Source organism: Pongo abelii, chromosome 6, assembly GCF_028885655.2.
Source record: "Pongo abelii isolate AG06213 chromosome 6, NHGRI_mPonAbe1-v2.0_pri, whole genome shotgun sequence".
NCBI lineage: Eukaryota > Metazoa > Chordata > Mammalia > Primates > Hominidae > Pongo > Pongo abelii.
The window spans coordinates 138261149-138280232 of NC_071991.2; the positions used below are offsets into that span (position 1 = coordinate 138261149).

The 19084-nt window shown below is 39.1% G+C and overlaps 1 protein-coding gene across 18 annotated transcripts in view; it reads right to left on the reverse strand.

The window, feature by feature from the left end:
• Nucleotides 1-19084, reverse strand: part of BRAF (B-Raf proto-oncogene, serine/threonine kinase) — a 207449-nt gene that overhangs the window by 143829 nt on the left and 44536 nt on the right. The gene's annotated exons all lie outside the window — the stretch shown is intronic.

The following is a 19084-nucleotide window of genomic DNA, read 5'->3' on the forward strand; positions in this document are numbered from 1 at the left end:
CTCGCTTTTCTTCAAGAATTTTTTTTCTTTTACTTCTCCTAACAAAAGACATTACAAATCAAAATCACTGCCTTTTCTTACTTAAAAAAAAAAAAAAAAAAAAAGACTTTTAACAAATTTGGTTTAGATGCAAATCACATGTTCAAGAGTAACTCAGTCTGGCCGGGCACGGTGGCTCACGCCTGTAATCCCAGCACTTTGGGAGGCTGAGGCGGGCAGATCACAAGGTCAGGAGATCGAGACCATCCTGGCTCACACGGTGAAACCCCGTCTCTACTAAAAATAAAAAAAAATATTAAAAAAAAAAATTGGCTGGGCATGGTGACACGTGCCTGTAGTACCAGATACTCGGGAGGGTGACGCGGGAGAATGGCGTGAACCCAGGAGGCGGAGCTTGCAGTGAGCCAAGATCGTGCCACTACTCCAGCCTGGGGGACAGAGCAAGACTCCGCCTCAAAAAAACCCAAAAAAACAAAAAGAGTAACTCAGTCTTTGCCCCCAAATATTTGTATCTGATCTAAACCTGGTGGAAAAGGGTAACCAGCTTACAGGGATTTCTGTCTGGACACTATGGCCAGAGACAGAATTATAGTAAATTCTGGCCACCACAGGGACACAGGCTACATACATACACATATTGAGAAGAAGTACCCATATTCTCTAAAGCAAGGACTGCCTAGCTCACTTAGTAGAACTAGAAATTAATGGATTTTTATATTCAATATTCACTTTCTCCAGAAGAAACTCACTTAAGTGTTGAGGAAACGTACTCTAACTTCCAATATTTTTAATCTTTATTAACCTTTAGACACCTAAAAAAAACCAAGAGCATAAAAAACAGACATGCAATTGAATGAGGAGATGAACTAAGGCATCAGAATTATTTTGAAGCCATAAAGTATAAGGATTCTTAAATTGTAGAGTTGTGCTGTCCAATCCAGTAGTCATTAGACATGCATGGCTATTTAATTTTATATAAACTAACATTAAATAAAATATAAAATTTAGTTTCTCAGTCTCACAGGCTACATTCCCAGCCACATGCAGCTACTGGCTAATATAATGCACAGCACAGAAAATTATATTGTATATAGTGCTATTATGGAGGAGCTGCACTCATTAAAGAAAACAAAAATACTGAATTGCACAGAGGCGGGACGTGGTGGCTCATGCCTGTAATCCTAGCACTTTGGGAGGCGACGGCAGGTGGATCACTTGAAGTCAGGAGTTCGAGACTAGCCTGACCAACATGGTGAACCCTGTTTCTACTAAAAGTACAAAATTAGCCGGTTGTGGTGTCACATGCCTGTAATCCCAGCTACTTGGGAGGCTGAAGCAGGAGAATCATTTGAACCTGGAAGGCGGAGGCTGCAGTGAGCTGAGATCGCACCATTGCACTCCAGCCTGGGCAACAAGAGCGAAACTCCATCTCAAAATAAATAAATAAATAAATTGCACAGAACAAGCTTGAAATTTAAAATCTTTGTTGAAATAAACCTAAAAGAGGAGTTAACTAGCAAAATGGACAAAGCTAAAGTCCATGGTACTTTAACAAAAAGTAAAAAAAATAAAAAATATGAAGTAAAATGAAAGCTAAAATTATGAGAGTAAAGTTAATATCCCAGAATACAGATTAAATTATCCTACATACATCTAAGAGAAATTTTATGAGAATTAAAAAAAGAAGAAGAAATAACAAAGAAAATTTAAGAATTTCTCTTTGAGCCAAAAGGCAAATAAGAGTCTTCAGAACAAAGTTCCTTTTTTAACAAAAAAAGAATAAGAGCTGGGCATGGTGGCTTAGGCCTGTAAGCCCAGCACTTTGGTAGGTTAAGGTGGGAGGACTGCTTGAGCTCAGGAGCTTGAGACCAACCTGGGCAACATAGCGAGACCTCATCTCTACCAAAAATTAAAAAAAAATAAAAATTAGCCAGGTATGGTGGCATGTGGCTGTAGTCCCAGCTATTCAGGAGGCCAAAGAGGAAGAATCACTTGAGCCCATGAGGTGGAGGCTGTGGTGAGCCATGATTGTACCACTGCACTCCAGCCTGGGTGCTTGGAGGGATACAAAATTAAACAAATCCTGTTAAATTAAACTCAAAAGGAAATAAGAAAGTACCAATAAAATTCTAAGGAATAAAAAACAAGAATCAGATTGCTGCATGCCAGAAAATGAGAAAACAGTATCTTCAAAATTCTAAGATATATATAAAAAATCATATCAATACTACTACTTCCGGCATGATGAAATGAGTACATTGATAAATCCTCTCCCCCAAAAGCAACTATAAAGCTGGACAAAACCGTCAAAACAACCATTTCAGTGCTCTGGACTTCAGCCAAAGGCTGAACCTAAGTAAGAACATCACAGTCTGTGGCTTTTTTTTTTTTTTTTTTTTTTTTTTGAGACAGAGTTCTGCTCTTGTCGCCCAGGCTGGAGTGCAATGGCACGATCTCGGCTCACTGCAACCTCTGCCTCCCAGGTTCAAGTGATTCTCCTGTCTCAGCCTCCCAGGTAGCTGGAATTACAGGCATGCGCCACCATGCCCGGCTAATTTTTGTATCTTTAGTACAGACAGGGTTTCACCATGTTGGCCAGGCTGGTCTCGAACTCCCTACCTCAGGTGATCCACCTGCCTCGGCCTCCCAAAGTGTTGAAATAAGAGGCGTGAGCCACCATGCCCAGCCATCTGTGGCATTTTTGCTTGAGGCTGCTGCCATCCCTTCTTCTGATGACTGGCCAATCTCTCCTCTGTTGGTATGTGTTCAGCTAGAGACTGTGTGTGTGTGAGGGTGTTGTCAATTGATTTGGGGTGCTGTGAATTTAAGTGATAACCTCCATTGCAAGTTGGGGGCTTAATACACTTTCTACACTCCACTAGTTGAATGGACACTGCAAGCATGTGGGACAGGGCCCACACCTGCACACATCCTTGACTGACTGAGCCTCTGATGTTCATGCACACAGGAGACACAGAGGAGCCTGGAGGAAAGCAAAAGCCAGGTCAGGCAACATGGTGGCCTGAAGTTTGAATATACTCCCTGATACACAGATAGACACACAAAGAAAGAATAGAAACTTTACTGGCCTTGAAATATTTGAACAAAACCTCTGACAAATCTTTAGCTTGACATTAAGCTATGGAAAGACAGGAGCAACCCCTAGGAAGCCAAGAATAAAAATAAAAACAAGGGGGAAAAAAATTGAGCAGAAATATTAGTAGTCACACATTATGGGGGTGGTGGGAACACAATTCAAAGATTTAGTCCAACTATAAAACTTGGACAGAACACACAGAGCAGCTAATTGAGAACACTGGAAGTAAATAGCAGTAGACAGATTGGGATAGAGGACAAGGATCTGAATCATGAAACCATCAGTGAGTTTACATTCTTTTTTTTTTTTGAAATGGAATCTCACTCTGTCGCCAGACTGGAGTGCAGTGGCGCGATCTCGACTCACTGCAACCTCCAACTCCCTGACTCAAGCAATTCTCCTGCCTCAGCCTCCCAGGTAGCTGGGATTACAGGCACGCGCCACCATGTCCAGCTAATTTTTGTATTTTCAGTAGAGACGGGGTTTCACCATGTTGGCCAGGATGGCCTCAATCTCCTGACCTTGTGATCTGCCCGCCTTGGCCTCCCAAAGTGCTGGGATTACAGGCGTGAGCCACTGTGACTGGCCTAAAAAAAGCTTACTTTTTAAAAGAAAAAAGAAAAAAAAGTAAAAAAAAAGACAAAGATATAACATTCAAAGATAGCGTCTCAGTTTTTTCCCCTCACTTTTCTCAAGTAACCCCATGGTGGCAGAAGCAACAATAGGATCTTCAAAAGAGCCAACATTCTAAGAGGGGGGAGAGAACCAGGGTCTCCAATTGATGTAGCTGTGGGGATTAAAATAAAATGAACAGAACCCAGGTGATATGGTTTGAATCTATGTCCCCACCCAAATCTCATGTTCAAATGTAATCCCCGATGTTGGAGGTGGGGCCTGATGGGAGAAAATTGGATCATGGAAGCGGTTTCTCATGGCTTAACACCATCCCCCTTAGTGCTGTCATTGTGATAGTGAGTTTTTATGAGATTCGGTCATTTAAAAGTATGTGGCACCCTCCCCATCTCTTGCTTCTGCTACAGCCATGAGAGATATGCCTGCTTCCCCTTTACACCTTTCACCACGATTTTAAGTTTCCTGAGGCCTCCCCAGAAGCACAATCTGCTATGTTTCCCGTACAGTCCGCAGAACCATGAGCCAACTGAACCTCTGTTCTTTATAAATTACCTAGTCTCAGGCATTTCTTTATAGCAATTCAAGAATAGAGTAATACATCAGGGATCTATGGGACAGTAACAAAAAGATCTAACATCTGTGTCAGTGAACTTCTAAAAGCAAAGAATAGGATGATTAAAAATATCTGAAGAAATAATGTCAAAAGCCTTCACAAATCTGACAAATGACATAAAACTACAGATTCAAAAAGGTCGGTGAATCCCAAAATGGATAAATACGTAGAATTCCACACTCTCACACATCATAAAGTGTTGAAAATGAAACACAAAAAATTACTATGATTTTTTGAGACAGCATCTTCCTCTGTCACCCAGGCTGGAGTACAATAGCGTGATCTCAGCTCAATGCAACCTCCGCCTCCCGGGCGCAAGCGATTTTCCTGCCTCAGCCTCCCTAGAAGCTGGGATTACAGGTGCCCGCGACCACGCCTGGCTAAGTTTTGTACTTTTAGTACAGACAGAGTTTCACTATGTTGGCCAGGCTGGTCTCGAACTCCCGACCTCCAGTGATCCACCCGCCTCGGCCTTCCAAAGTGCTGGGATTACAGGTGGGAGCCACTGCGCCCAGCCTAGAAATTATCTTGAAAACAGAGAAAAACAATCCATAAAATATAGGGGAACACCACTTCAAATGACAACAGGTTTCTCAGCAGAAACCACGAAGGCCAGAAGGAAGTTACACATTTTAAAGTGCTGAAAGAGAAAAAAACTATCAAGCTAGAATTCTATATCCAGTTAAAGTATCTTTCAGAATGATCACAAAACAAAGATATTTTCAGATAAATGGGAACTAAGAGAATTTGCTACCAGCAGACCTGTTCTAAAAGAATTGCTAAAAGAAATTCCTCACACAGAAGAGAAATAATACCAGAAGGAAACCTGGAAGAGTAGGTTGAGGAGTAAGCAAAATGGTAAACATGCAGACAAAAATACATTAACCCTCTCCTCTTAGTTTCCTTAAATATGTTTAATGGTTGAAAGTAAAAACAATAGCATTGCCCAATGAAGCTTTCAATTAATGGAAACATAACATACAGCCAACAATAAGAGAAAAGGGAGTGAGAGGATAAAGAAACCTATGTAGTTTTTTTTTTCTTTCTTTCCTTTTTATTATTATTATTATACTTTAAGTTTTAGGGTACATGTGCACAATGTGCAGGTTAGTTACATATGTATACATGTGCCATGCTGGTGTGCTGCACCCGTTAACTCGCCATTTAGCATTAGGTATATCTCCTAATGCTATCCCTCTCCCCACCCCCCACCCCACATCAGTCCCCAGAGTGTGATGTTCCCCTTCCTGTGTCCATGTGTTCTCACTGTTCAATTCCCATCTATGAGTGAGAACATGCGGTGTTTGGTTTTTTGTCCTTGAGATAGTTTACTGAGAATGATGATTTCAATTTCATCCATATCCCTACAAAGGACATGAACTCATCATTTTTTATGGCTGCATAGTATTCCATGGTGTATATATGCCACATTTTCTTTATCCAGTCTATCGTTGTTGGACATTTGGGTTGGTTCCAAGTCTTTGCTATTGTGAATAGTGCCACAATAAACATACGTGTGCATGTGTCTTTATAGCAGCATGATTTATAATCCTTTGGGTATATACCCAGTAATGGGATGGCTGGGTCAAATGGTATTTCTAGTTCTAGATCCCTGAGGAATCGCCACACTGACTTCCACAATGGTTGAACTAGTTTACAGTCCCACCAACAGTGTAAAAGTGTTCCTATTTCTCCATATCCTCTCCAGCACCTGTTGTTTCCTGACTTTTTAATGATTGCCATTCTAACTGGTGTGAGATGGTATCTCATTGTGGTTTTGATTTGCATTTCTCTGATGGGAATCCAACTTACAAGGGACGTGAAGGACCTCTTCAAGGAGAACTATAAACCACTGCTCAATGAAATAAAAGAGGATACAAACAAATGGAAGAACATCCTATGCTCATGGGTAGGAAGCATCAATATCGTGAAAATGGCCATACTGCCCAAGGTAATTTATAGATTCAATGCCATCCCCATCAAGCTACCAATGACTTTCTTCACAGAATTGGAAAAAACTACTTTAAAGTTCATATGGAACCAAAAAAGAGCCCGCATCGCCAAGTCAATCCTAAGCCAAAAGAACAAAGCTGGAGACATCACGCTACCTGACTTCAAACTATACTACAAGGCTACAGTAACCAAAACAGCATGGTACTGGTACCAAAACAGAGATATAGATCAATAGAACAGAACAGAGCCCTCAGAAATAATGCCGCATATCTACAACTATCTGATCTTTGACAAACCTGACAAAAACAAGCAACGGGGAAAGGATTCCCTATTTAATAAATGGTGCTGGGAAAACTGGCTAGCCATATGTAGAAAGCTGAAACTGGATCCCTTCCTTACACCTTATACAAAAATTAATTCAAGATGGATTAAAGACTTAAACGTTAGACCTAAAACCATAAAAACCCTAGAAGAAAACCTAGGCATTACCATTCAGGACATAGGCATGGGCAAGGACTTCATGTCTAAAACACCAAAAGCAATGGCAACAAAAGCCAAAATTGACAATGGGATATAATTAAACTAAAGAGCTTCTGCACAGCAAAAGAAACTACCATCAGAGTGAACAGGCAACCTACAAAATGGGAGAAAATTTTCGCAACCTACTCATCTGACAAAGGGCTAATATCCAGAATCTACAATGAACTCAAACTAATTTACAAGAAAAAAACAAACAACCCCATCAAAAAGTGGGCAAAGGATATGAACAGACACTTCTCAAAAGAAGACATTTATGCAGCCAAAAGACACATGGTCTATGTAGTTTTAACATTTCTTTAAGTGGACCATAATCCATTTAAAGAAATGAATTTATTTTAAAGCAGGTGGTGAAAATGTTAAGTTTTTATAATGTAATCTCTGGAGTGATCACTAAAACTATATGGAGAGTTAAGAATTTTTAAGCCACAACAGGTAAATTAAAACAGAATGGCTAAAAATTGTTCAAACAATCTAAAAGAATGCACGAAAGACAGAGTAATGGAAAACAGAAGCAGCTAACAGAAAACAAATTACTAAACTGGTAAACCTAAATCTAAACATGCCAAAATTACATTAAATGTAAATAGTCTATAGACACAAATTAAAAGACAAGATTGTTAGAATGAATTTTTAAAATGACCCAACTATATGTACTCTACAAGTAATTCACTTCAAATATAATTTACATAATAGAAAGCATAACTAATATATATGCACCTAATAATGGAGCTTCAAAGAACATAAAGTAAAAACTTACAGAACATTACAAATAGGAAAACAAATTCTTAATTATATTTGATGACTTCAGCACTCCTTTCAGTAATAGAACTAGTAGACAGAAAATTAGTAAGAATATGGAAGAAATGAACATCATCAATCCACCTGATCTGATTGATATTTATATAACATTCTACTTAACAGCTGAATACATGTTCTTGTCAAATGCACATGGAACACTCACCAAAACAGACCATATTCTGAGTCATAAGACAAACTTTCACAAGCTTAAAAAAAAACACAAACGTTTGTTCTCTGACCATAATAGAATTAAACTGGAAATAGAAAGTTAATAGGAAACTCTCCAAACACTTGGAAATTAAACAGCACATTTCTAAATAATCTTTGGGTCAAATGGAAGCCCCAAATTACATACTAATATTCCTCATAGTCATTAGTAAAATATTAGCATACTGAATCCAGCAATTGTAAAAGGCATAATAAACATGACAATAAGATTAATCCCAGGATCACAAGGCTAGTTCAATATTCAACTGAATTAAAATACAGCATACTAAATCTGTGGGATGCAACTACAGTAGTGCTACAGTGAATTAATATCATTAAGCTTGTGCCATTATTTTTTTTGTTAGTTTTTTTTAAGAGATCGGCGGGGTGGGTCTTGCATGTTGCACAATCTAGTTTCAAACTCCTAGGCTCAAGTGATGCTACCACCTCAGCCTCCCAAATAGCTGGAATTACAGGCATGTGCCACCAAGCCCTGCTCTTAAATTGATACTATTATATCAGCAAAGAAAAACAGTTGCAAATCTATCTTAAGAAACTTGAAGAACAACTAAATAAACCTAAAGAAAGCAACACAAAAATAATAAAAAGCAGAAATCCATGAGATTCAAAACAGAAAAAAAATGATGAAAACAAAAGCTTGTTGGTTGAAAAGACCAATACAATTTATAAATCTCTAGCAAGACTGACAAAAAGGGAAGACACAAATTAACAATATCAGTAATAAAAAAAGAATGAACTACAGACTAGCCTACACACAGACATTTAAAGGTTAATAAGAATACTATGAAAAACTCTACATAAATTCAAAATATTAGAAAAAAAATGAACCAATTCCTCAAAAACCAAAGAAAAACAAAACTCTCACAAGATGAAAGATACCTGAAGATATCTTTTATATTCACAAGATAAAACAGATAATCTGAACGATCTTGTAACTATTAAGGAAATTAAACTCATAGTTAAAAACCTTTCTAAAAATAAAACTCTAGTGGCAAATTCTATCAAGTATTTAAAGAAGACATAAGACCACCTCTACAAAATGCCTTCCATGAAACAGAAAAGGAGTAAATAATTTCCAACTCACTTTATGATGCCAGCATCACCTTTACACTAATACGATTGTACAAAAAAGAAAATTATACACCAATATCCCTCTTGAATATAGATACAAGGTCAAAGAAAGAAATCACAAGAGAAATTAGAAAATACTTTTAGACAAATGAAAACAAAAAACACACATACCAAAACTGATGGAATACAGCAAAAGCAATGCTCAAAGGACAATTCATAGCAATAAATGTCCACCCCTACTTCACATCATATTTTAAAAACCCTCAAAATGAATAAATTACATAGGAGCTAAAATAATACAACTCTTAGAAGAAAACATAGGGGTAAATCTTAATGACCTTGGATTTAGCAATGGATTCTTAGATACGACACCAAAAGTACGAGCAACAAAAAAACCTGACAAATCATTCTTCAACAAAATTAAAACCTTTTGTGCAATGAATATTCTCAAGAAAGTGAAAAAAAACTAAAGAATGCAAGAAAATAGCTGCAAGTCATGAATTTAATTAGGATCTATATCCAGAATACATAAAGGATCTCATGGAGGTAGACAGTAGAGTAGTGGTTATCAGTGTCTGGGAAGAAAAGGAGGGAGAAAGGGAGAAAGGGAAGTTGGTTAATGGATACAAACATACGACTGGATAGAAAGAGTAAGTTCTAGTATTTCATAGTACAGTAGGGAAATTACAGTTAACAATTTATTGTATATTTCAAAATAGCTAGAAGAGAACTATAATGTCTCCAGCACAAAGATAAATGTTTAAGGTGATGGGTATCCCAATCACCTTGACTTCAGCATCGCGCACTGTATACCTATATCAAAATATCACACATACCCCAGAAATATGTATAATCATTATGTATCCATTTTTTTTTTCCTTTGAGACGGAGTCTTGCTCTGTCGCCCAGGCTGGAGTGCAGTGTTGCAAATCTCAGCTCACTGCAACCTCCACCTCCCGGGTTCAAGCGATTCTCCTGCCTTAGCCTCCCAAGCAGCTGGGATTACAGGCATGCACCACCACGCCCGGCTAATTTTTTTTGTGTTTTTAGTAGAGACATGGTTTCACCATGTTGGTCAGGCTAGTCTCGAACCCCTGACTTCAAGTGATCCGCCTGCCTTGGCCTCCCAAAGAGCCAGGACTACAAGCGTGAGTCACCACACCTGGCCACAATTTATTTTATTTTATTTTTGAGATAGGGTCTTGCTCTGTTGCCAGGCTGGAGTGCGATGGCGCGATCTCAGCTCACTGCAACCTCCACCTCCCGGGTTCAAAAGAGTCTCCTGCCTCAGCCTCCCGAGTAGCTGAGACTACAGGCGTGCACCACCACGCCCAGCTAATTTTTGTATTCTTAGTAGAGATGGGGTTTCACCATGTTGGCCAGGATGGTCTCCATCTCTTGACTTTGTGATCTGCCTGCCTCAGCCTCCCAAAGTGCTGGGATTACAGACGTGAGCCACTGCGCCCGGCCCACAATTTTTAAATTAACAACAAAAAAGTGTAGACTATAACGTAGTCTAGTAATGTCCAATAGCATTATTCTAAAAAAAAAAAAAAGTACATATCTTAATTTTAAAATAGTGTTAAAAACCACTAACAATTACCTGGGCCTTCAAGGAGTCATCATTTTTGTGTTGGTGGGTCTTGCCTCAGTGTTGATGGCTGCTGCCTGATCAAGTCAGTGGTTGCTAAAGGTTAGGGTGACTGTGGCAATTTCTTTCTTTTTTTTTTTTTTAAGATGGAGTCTTGCTCTGTCGCCCAGGGTGGGAGTGCAGTGGCGCGATTTTGGCTCACTGCAACCTCTGCCTCCTGGGTTCAAGTAATTCTCCTGCCTCAGCCTCCCGAGTAGCTGGGATTACAGATGCGTGCCACCACGACTTGCTAATTTTTGTATTTTTAGTAGAGACGGGTTTTCACCATGTTGTCCAGGCTGGTCTCAATCTCCTGACCTCAGGTGATCTGCCTGCCTTGGTCTCCCAAAGTGCTGAGATTACAGGTGTGAGCTACCGTGCCCGGCCGGCAATTTCTTAAAACAAGACAACAATGAAGTCTGCTGTGCCAATTGACTTCTTTTCACAAAAGATTTCTCTGAACCAGGCAATATGGTCTGATAGCATCTGAACCACAGTAGAACTACTTTCAAACTTGGAGTCAGTCCTCTCAAATCTGCCAGTGCTTCATCAACTCATTTTATGTAAAATTCTAAATCTTTTGCTGTCATTTTATCAGTGTTCACAGCATCTTCAGCAGGAGTAAACCCCATCTCAAAAAATCACTTTCTTTGCTCATCTATAAGAAGCCACTTCTCATTTGTTCAAGTTTTACCATGACATTGTGGCAATTCGGTCACATCTTCAGGCTCCACTTCTAATTCTAGTTATTTTGCTATTTCTATCACACCTGCAATTCCTTCCTCCATGAAGTTTTGAACCCCTCAAAGTCATCCACGAGCATTAGAATGAATTTCTTCCAAACTCCTGTTAATGGTGCTATTTTGACCTCCTCTCATGAATCACAAACATTCTTAATGGCATCTAGAAAGGTGAATAATTTGCAGAAGGTTTTCAATTAATGTTGCCCAGATCCATCAGAGGAATAACTATCTATGGCAGCTATAGCCTAATAAAAGATACTTCTTAAATAAGAAGAATTGAAAGTCAAAATTACTCCTTAATCCATGGGCTGCAGAATGAATGTTGTGTTAGTGGTTGAGAAAAACATTACTGAGGCAAGAGGATCACTTGAGACCACGAGCTTGTGAGACTAGCCTGGGAAACATAGACCTCATCTCTATTAAAAAAAAAAAAAATTAGCTGGGCATGGTGGTACGTGCCTGTAGTCCCACCTACTCAGGCAGCTGAGGCAGGAGGATTGCTTGAGCTCAGGGGTTCAAGGCTGCAGAGAGCTATGATCACACCACTGCACACCAGCCTGGGCAAGAGTGAGACCCTGTCTCAAAACAAAAAAAGCACACATACACAGAAAACAAAAGAGAACATTAATCTTCCTTGTACATCATCAGAGCTCTTGGGTGATCAGGTACATTATCAATGAGTAGTAATATGTTGGAAGGGATTTTTTTTCTTCTGAGCAGTGGGTCTCAACAGTGGGCTTAAAATATTCAGTAAACCATACTGTAAAAGAACGTGCTGTCATCCAGGCTTCATTGTTCCATTTACAGAGCACAGACAGAGTAAATTTTGCAGAATTCCAAAGGGCCCTAGGATTTTTGGAATGATAAATGAGCACTGACTTCAACTTAAAGTCACCAGCTGCATTAGCCTCTAATAAGAGTCAGCCTGTCCTTTGAAGCTTTAAAGCCTGTCATTGACTTAAGGAAATGTTGTGGCTGGTTTGATCTTCTATCCAGATCACTAAAACTTTCTCCATCTCAGTAATTAGGCTGTTTTGCTTGCTTGCTTTTTTTAAATTAATAGAGACGACGTCTCACTATGATGGCCAGGCTGGTCTCGAACTCCTAGCCTCAAATGATCCTCCCACCTTGGCCTCTTAAAAGGGCTGGGATTACAGGCATGAGCCTGTTTTGCTTTCTTATCATTCGTGTATTCACTGGAGCAGCACTTGTAGTTTCCTTCCAAAATTTTGCCTTTACATTGACAATCTAGCTGTTTGGCACAAAAGGCATAGGTTTTTGACATGCCTTCTTCACTAAGCTTAATCATTTCTAGCTTTTGATTTCAAGAGACATGTGACTCTTGGTTTCACTTGAATACTTAGAGGCCATTGTAGAGTTATTAATTGGCCTAACTTCAATATTGTTGTGTCTCAGGGCATGGGGAGGCTGGAGAAGAGTTGGGGGAACAGCCAGTCAGTGGAGCAGTGAGATCACACACAATATTTACTGATTAAGTTCACTGCCTTATTATGGGTGTGGTTTGTGGCACCCCAAAACAATTACAATAGTAACATGCAAGATCACAGAACACCAAAACAGACAAAGTTTGAAATATTGCAAGAATTACTAAAATGTGACACAGAGACACAAAGTGAGCATGTGCTGTTGGAAAAATGGTGCTAACAGACTTGCTTGATGTAGGGCTGCCACCAACCTTCAATTTTTTAAAAAATCACATTATCTGTGTAGTACAATAAAATGAAACACAACAAAACAAAGTAAGCCTATAATTCTACATATAACTCCTGCAATGCTTTACAGTTGTCAAATAAAAAAAATGTCTACAATCCTTTCTATTGGGTGGCAAAAACCACAATTAATTTGGCACCAACCTAATATTTAAAATGTAAGCAAGTTATAGGTCCAAACCTGTGTGTCGCTTTAGCCAACTTTGAGTTCATCTTAAACGAGAAATAAGATGAGAAATAACTATTATTTCTTTATCAATGTATCTTTTTTTTTTTTTTTTTGTGAGATGGAGTCTTGCTCTGTTGCCCAGGTTGGAGGGCAGTGGCGCGATCTCGGCTCACTGCAACCTCTGCCTCCCGGGGGTTCAAGCAATTCCCCTGTCTCAGCCGCCCGAGTAGCTGGGACTACAGGCGCATGCCACCACACCCAGCTAATTTTTGTATTTTTAGTAGAGACTGGGTTTCACCATATTGGTCAGGCTGGTCTCGAACACCAGACCTTAGGTGATCTACCTGCCTCGGCCTCCCAAAGTGCTGGGATTATAGGCATGAGCTACAGCACCCAGCCCTAAGTATCTGTCTTAAAAAAGGACCTATTTTTGGCTGGGCGCCGTGACTCACGCTTGTAATCCCAGCACTTTGGGAGGCCGAGGCGGATGGATCACCTGAGGTCAGGAGTTGGAGACCAACCTGACCAACATGGAGAAACCCGTCTCTACTAAAAATAAAAATTAACTGGGCATGGTGGTGCATGCCTGTAATCCCAGCTACTCGGGAGGCTGAGGCAGGAGAATTGCTTGAACCTGGGAGGTGGAGGCTGCAGTGAGCCAAGACTGTGCCACTGCACTCCAGCTGGGGAACAAGAGCGAAACTCCATCTCAAAAAAAAAAAATAAATAAATAAAGGACCTATCTTCTTCAAAAAAGAATATCAAAAAGATAATTTTCGTATGGCTTTCTGCTATGAATACCAAAGCAGTCAGTTGATCTTCTTATCTCTTGGCAAACATTCTGCCCTGGGATCTTGAGGATTCTTTCACTGGCTTACTACCTTTAATGTAGTTAACATTTTAACCTTGAAACACGGAATCACTCCCAAGATGCTCCACCTTGTCTTATCTTACTGGATCCTATTTAGTCACACCATATGACACCACATGTTCTCCCCACAGGGCAATTTTGTTTTTCCTCTATGGTACCTTTATTTATTTTTCTAGTTAGCCATGTAAGCTTTCTCAGGCTTGGCCTTTAATCTGTCGTATACATCTTTTTCAAGGCTTCTAAAAATGTGTTTTCAAGAATCTCTAGTTAATTAATATTATTCAAACATTTAGTAAATGTGAGGCACTGCTGTAGTGCCAGACACATAAAACTCTACTCCATCCCTAAATCATCTACATTGTAACATAGAACTACTTATTTAAAATATTCTAAGCCCACATTTTCTGTTCCTTTTTCTAAAGATGAATAACCATACAATAGATCATTCTGGCTTTCTGCCTTCTGATAAACTGTTTGAATGGCGAATATATCCTTGAATGATGATTGTTATATCCTGATTTATCCACAGAGCTCTCTGCTCACTAACTGAAACTAACCCCAGTATGTACATGCTGTGTATATAAAATAAAAAGAGTTACCATTTTATGGATTGTCTCTGTTCTGGTCACTTATTAATCAGGTCACATACATTAGTTCATTAAATCATTACACCACAGTAAGATAATATGTATTCCATGTTACAGATAAATAATGGTAAGGTTTAGCAGGTTAAGTAATCTTCCCAGCTTCATACCAAGAGGAATTTGAATCCAGATCTATTTCCTATAGTAATCAGAAATAAGATGGTATTTCCAACAAAGGTTTCAACCAAACCACAAATCAAAGAAAGAACGGCCATCTACAGTAGACTTTGATAACAAAATTTGGTGCTTGCTTCAGCAGCACATATACTAAAATTAAAATTAAAAATTTTTTAAATTAAAAAAAATTTTTTTTAAATTAGATTCAACCAACACACTCATTATATAAAAAGACTTGCAGTTTTTGGAAATATGGAGAAAACCACACTCCTAATTTTTAGAAGAACATAAGTGTTTAACAGAGACATAAGATATCTTTTACTTCTCTAGAAGCCCCCAATTTAAATCAGCTCCCCATTACAGGGATTCTGATTTTGGGGTGTGTGTGTGTGTGTGTGTGTGTGTGTGTGTGTAAAAATATAATTTTTTTTTTGAGATAGGGTCTCACTCTGTAGCCCAGGCAGGAATGTAGAGCATGACCACAGCTCCCCACAATCTCAAACTCTGGGCTCAAGGGATCCTCTCACCTCAGCCTCCCAAGTAACTAGGACTACAGGCACACACCATCACGCCTGGCTAATTTTTAAATTTTTTTATAGAGATAGGGTCTTGCTATGTTGGATCTTCCTGCATTGGCCTCCCAAAGTGTTGGGATTACAGGTGTTAGCCACCACACTTGGCCCCTTTATACTCTTAAAAATTATGGAGGACCATAGAAAGCTTTTATCTATGTAGTTTATCGCTATCAGTATTTACCACATTAAATATTATAACCAAGAAATGTTTAAAATTGATTTTAAAATGACAAAAAAACTAATTAACAAAAGTGATCTATTTTTTAATGAAAAAAAAAACCACATTTTCCAAAACAACAAAAAACAATGAGAGGGCAAAGTGGCTTATTTATTTTTATTTATTTATTTATTTATTTATTCATTTATTTTGAGACACAGTCTTGCTCTTGTCGCCCAGACTGGAGTGCAATGGCACAATCTCAGCTCACTTCAACCTCGGCCTCCCAGGTTCAAGCAATTCTCCCACCTCTCAGCCTTCCGATTACAGGGACGGATTACAGGCGTGTGCCACCACACCCGGCTACCATATTTTTGGTAAAGACGAGGTTTCATCATGTTGGCCAGGCTGGTCTTGAACTCCTGACCTCAAGTGATCTGCCCACCTCGGACTCCCAGAGTGCTGGGATTACAGGTGTGAGCCACCGCACCTGGCCCCAAAGTGGCTTAAAAAAATTTTTTTTTTTTTTGCCAATTTCTTTAATGTCTGCCTTAACAAAAGATATCTGGATTCTCCCAGCTTCTGTATTCAATTTGTTGGACTATCATACATCCTATTACTACTATATACTCACAAGAATGAGAATGAAAAGGCAGATAGTATCTTAGTAGGATTATGAAAATAATTTTGACCTTAAGGGCCTTATTAGGGTTTCAGAAACCTGCAGGCACCCTTTACTATTCCTTCATACCTCTTATTAACATTTAGTTACATATTTGTGCCCAGATTTTGTTCAAGGTCTATGTTACAATGTAGTTTCCACAAATGCGGCAACTGTGTCTATTTTTGTACGTGGATATATCCATAATGTCTACACACAGTACCTGGCACATAATCAATTACATAGACATCTGTTGAATAATATACTATAATGTGATAGTAATATGAACTGCTATGGTTAAAAGAAGATAAATGGGCAATATCAATCTGGAGGCAAATTTGGAAGGCTTCATTCGTATTTGATCTGGATCCTAAACAATGAGTAGGGTTTTGTTAAGTGTATGTGGGAGTAGGAGTATTCCAGCCATAGTAAACAAATCGTCAGTGGCATCAAGGTACAGGAAATGTTCATGATACTCACTGCAATAGTTTGGTATGATTATAGCATAGGTGAGTAAGAGTTTAGGAGAAGACAAAGATAATAAGAGTAGGCTGAAAAGTCTTCAACAGAGTTTGGATTTTATTTCAGAGACAAGGACCAAATGTCCTGAAACACCCATTGTTTCAGTTCCTCACACCACCCTTTATTAGATGGGCTTGGAATAAGCTTATTCTAAATCTTATTCTGCTCATACTTCCTTCACAGGGTAATGGTAATAGTTCATGACATAATCACTTCATGTGTTACCTTGTTTACTGTCATGACTCTAGTCAAAATTATCATTCTTTCTCTCTGACCTACTACTACAAAGGCATTCTAACTGGTTTCCTCATTTCTTTTGCTCTAACTCCCATTCTGCTCTCATCCATTCTGTAGTCAGAGCAGAAATCTGTAAAACACATAACTGATTCACAACACTCCCCTTCCTTAAACCCTTTAATGGCTCTCCAGTAACTCAGAATACAACCTAAGCTTCTTAGTATAGAGTGCAAGATCTGAAAAGATCTCATCCCAGCCTACCTCCTGCCTCATCAGGCACTATTCATTCCATGCCATACTCAATAAGCTCAACCACAATTTCAGCAGCAGAGCAGAGCCTTCACACATGCTATTCCTTCTTCCTGGAATACTCTTTGCCTAGCACTTTTCTAAACTAAGCACAGCTTCTTCAGATAGTTTAAATCTCACTTTCTCAAAGAAGTCTTTCCTCATCACCCTTCTCCCAATCTATATTTGATCCTCACTGAGCTCTCACATCACCCCATATTTTTTCTTTTGGCACATATCATAATTCAGAATTCGTGTGTGTGTATGTATGTATTTTTAAAATAATTTGTTTAATGAACATCTGATTGCAGAGACCACATCTAAGCCCAGGACATAAGTAATTTTTTAATGCAGTTTTTATTGTTATAAATGGCTTTTGATCTGATTACACATTATACTTTAGGATGTTTAATCTCGCAATAATGTTTATGTTAACCAACAAGCCAGAGAGGTACTGGAGGCAGGGAATCCCATTAAAAGCATGCTACAATTATAGGCAAGAAGTAATGAGAGTCTGAACTACTGTTGAGGAATACTCTCACAACAACCCTGTAAGGTAGCAAGGAGGAAGCCACGGTTTTGAGTAATTGACCATTCCAAAACAGAAAGTTTGAAAACTTTGTATAATAATTCAGCTACAAGTTTAAACAACCAGATAAGTAGGCTGCTAAGAGAAACTGTAGTTCCAACTCCACAAACTAATCAACACAATTCCAACACTGGTGTGGCACAAAAGAAGCCCCTATAGTCAATGTAATTATGTCTAGTGGCTAGTTAACTGACAAGGTCAGTTAAATCAGGGAATCATGAGCAATGGTAAACACTGACCTTAAACATTTTAACTTAAAACTGTAAAATGAACATTCATTCTCTAATCTTTCATATAGGACCAACAATCTTTCTTTAAATATGATTCACACCTAATCTGACCACAAATATTTTTTGAAATGGAGAACATCAGTTAACCTGATGAGTTGGTTAGGTGGAGGTCAGTTCAGAGAGCTAAAATTACTTTTCCCTTTTGGGTAATATGGCTGCAGTGACACAAATTGAACAATAAGTTACAATGTGATGGTCAAACGAGTGGTTTACAAAATAGATATGCACATACACCTGAGGGCCCATAGGAAGACTCTTTGTTGGGGATATAGGTAGGCTACATTATTTAGTTAATGTGTTCATCTAGAAAATTAGAAAAAGTCAGCATTTAATATTTATTTTTTGAGATGTAGGGTTTCACTCTGTGCCCAGGCTGGAGTGCAGTAGTGTGATCACAGCTCACTGCAGGCTCAAACTTTTGGGTTCAAGCAATCCTCCCACCTTGGCCTCCCAAGTAGCTGGGACTACAGATGCATGCCACCATGCTCATTTAATTTTTTTCTTTCTTTTTTTTTTGAGACAGAGTCTCGCTCTGTCATCCAGGCTAGAGTGCAGTGGCATGATTTCAGCTCACTGCAACCTCCTGGGTTCAAGCGATTCTCCTGCCTCAGCCTCCCAAGTAGCTGGGACTACAGGCACATGCCACCACGTCTGGCTAATTTTTTGTGTTTTTAATAGAGACGGGGTTTCACTGTGTTTAGCCAGGATGGTCTTGATCTCCTGACCTTGTGATCCATCCACCTCGGCCTTCCAAAGTGCTGGGATCACAGGTGTAAGCCATTGTGCCTGGCCTCAGCATTTAATATTTACATAGGCACCCTAACTTAGGGTTAGTATCAGAGATGTGACACATATAGTCAAGAAGTCTGCTGAAGGCTGGGCATTCCATACTGCAGAACACTTGACAGTGGCTCTCCTCTTGCATTTA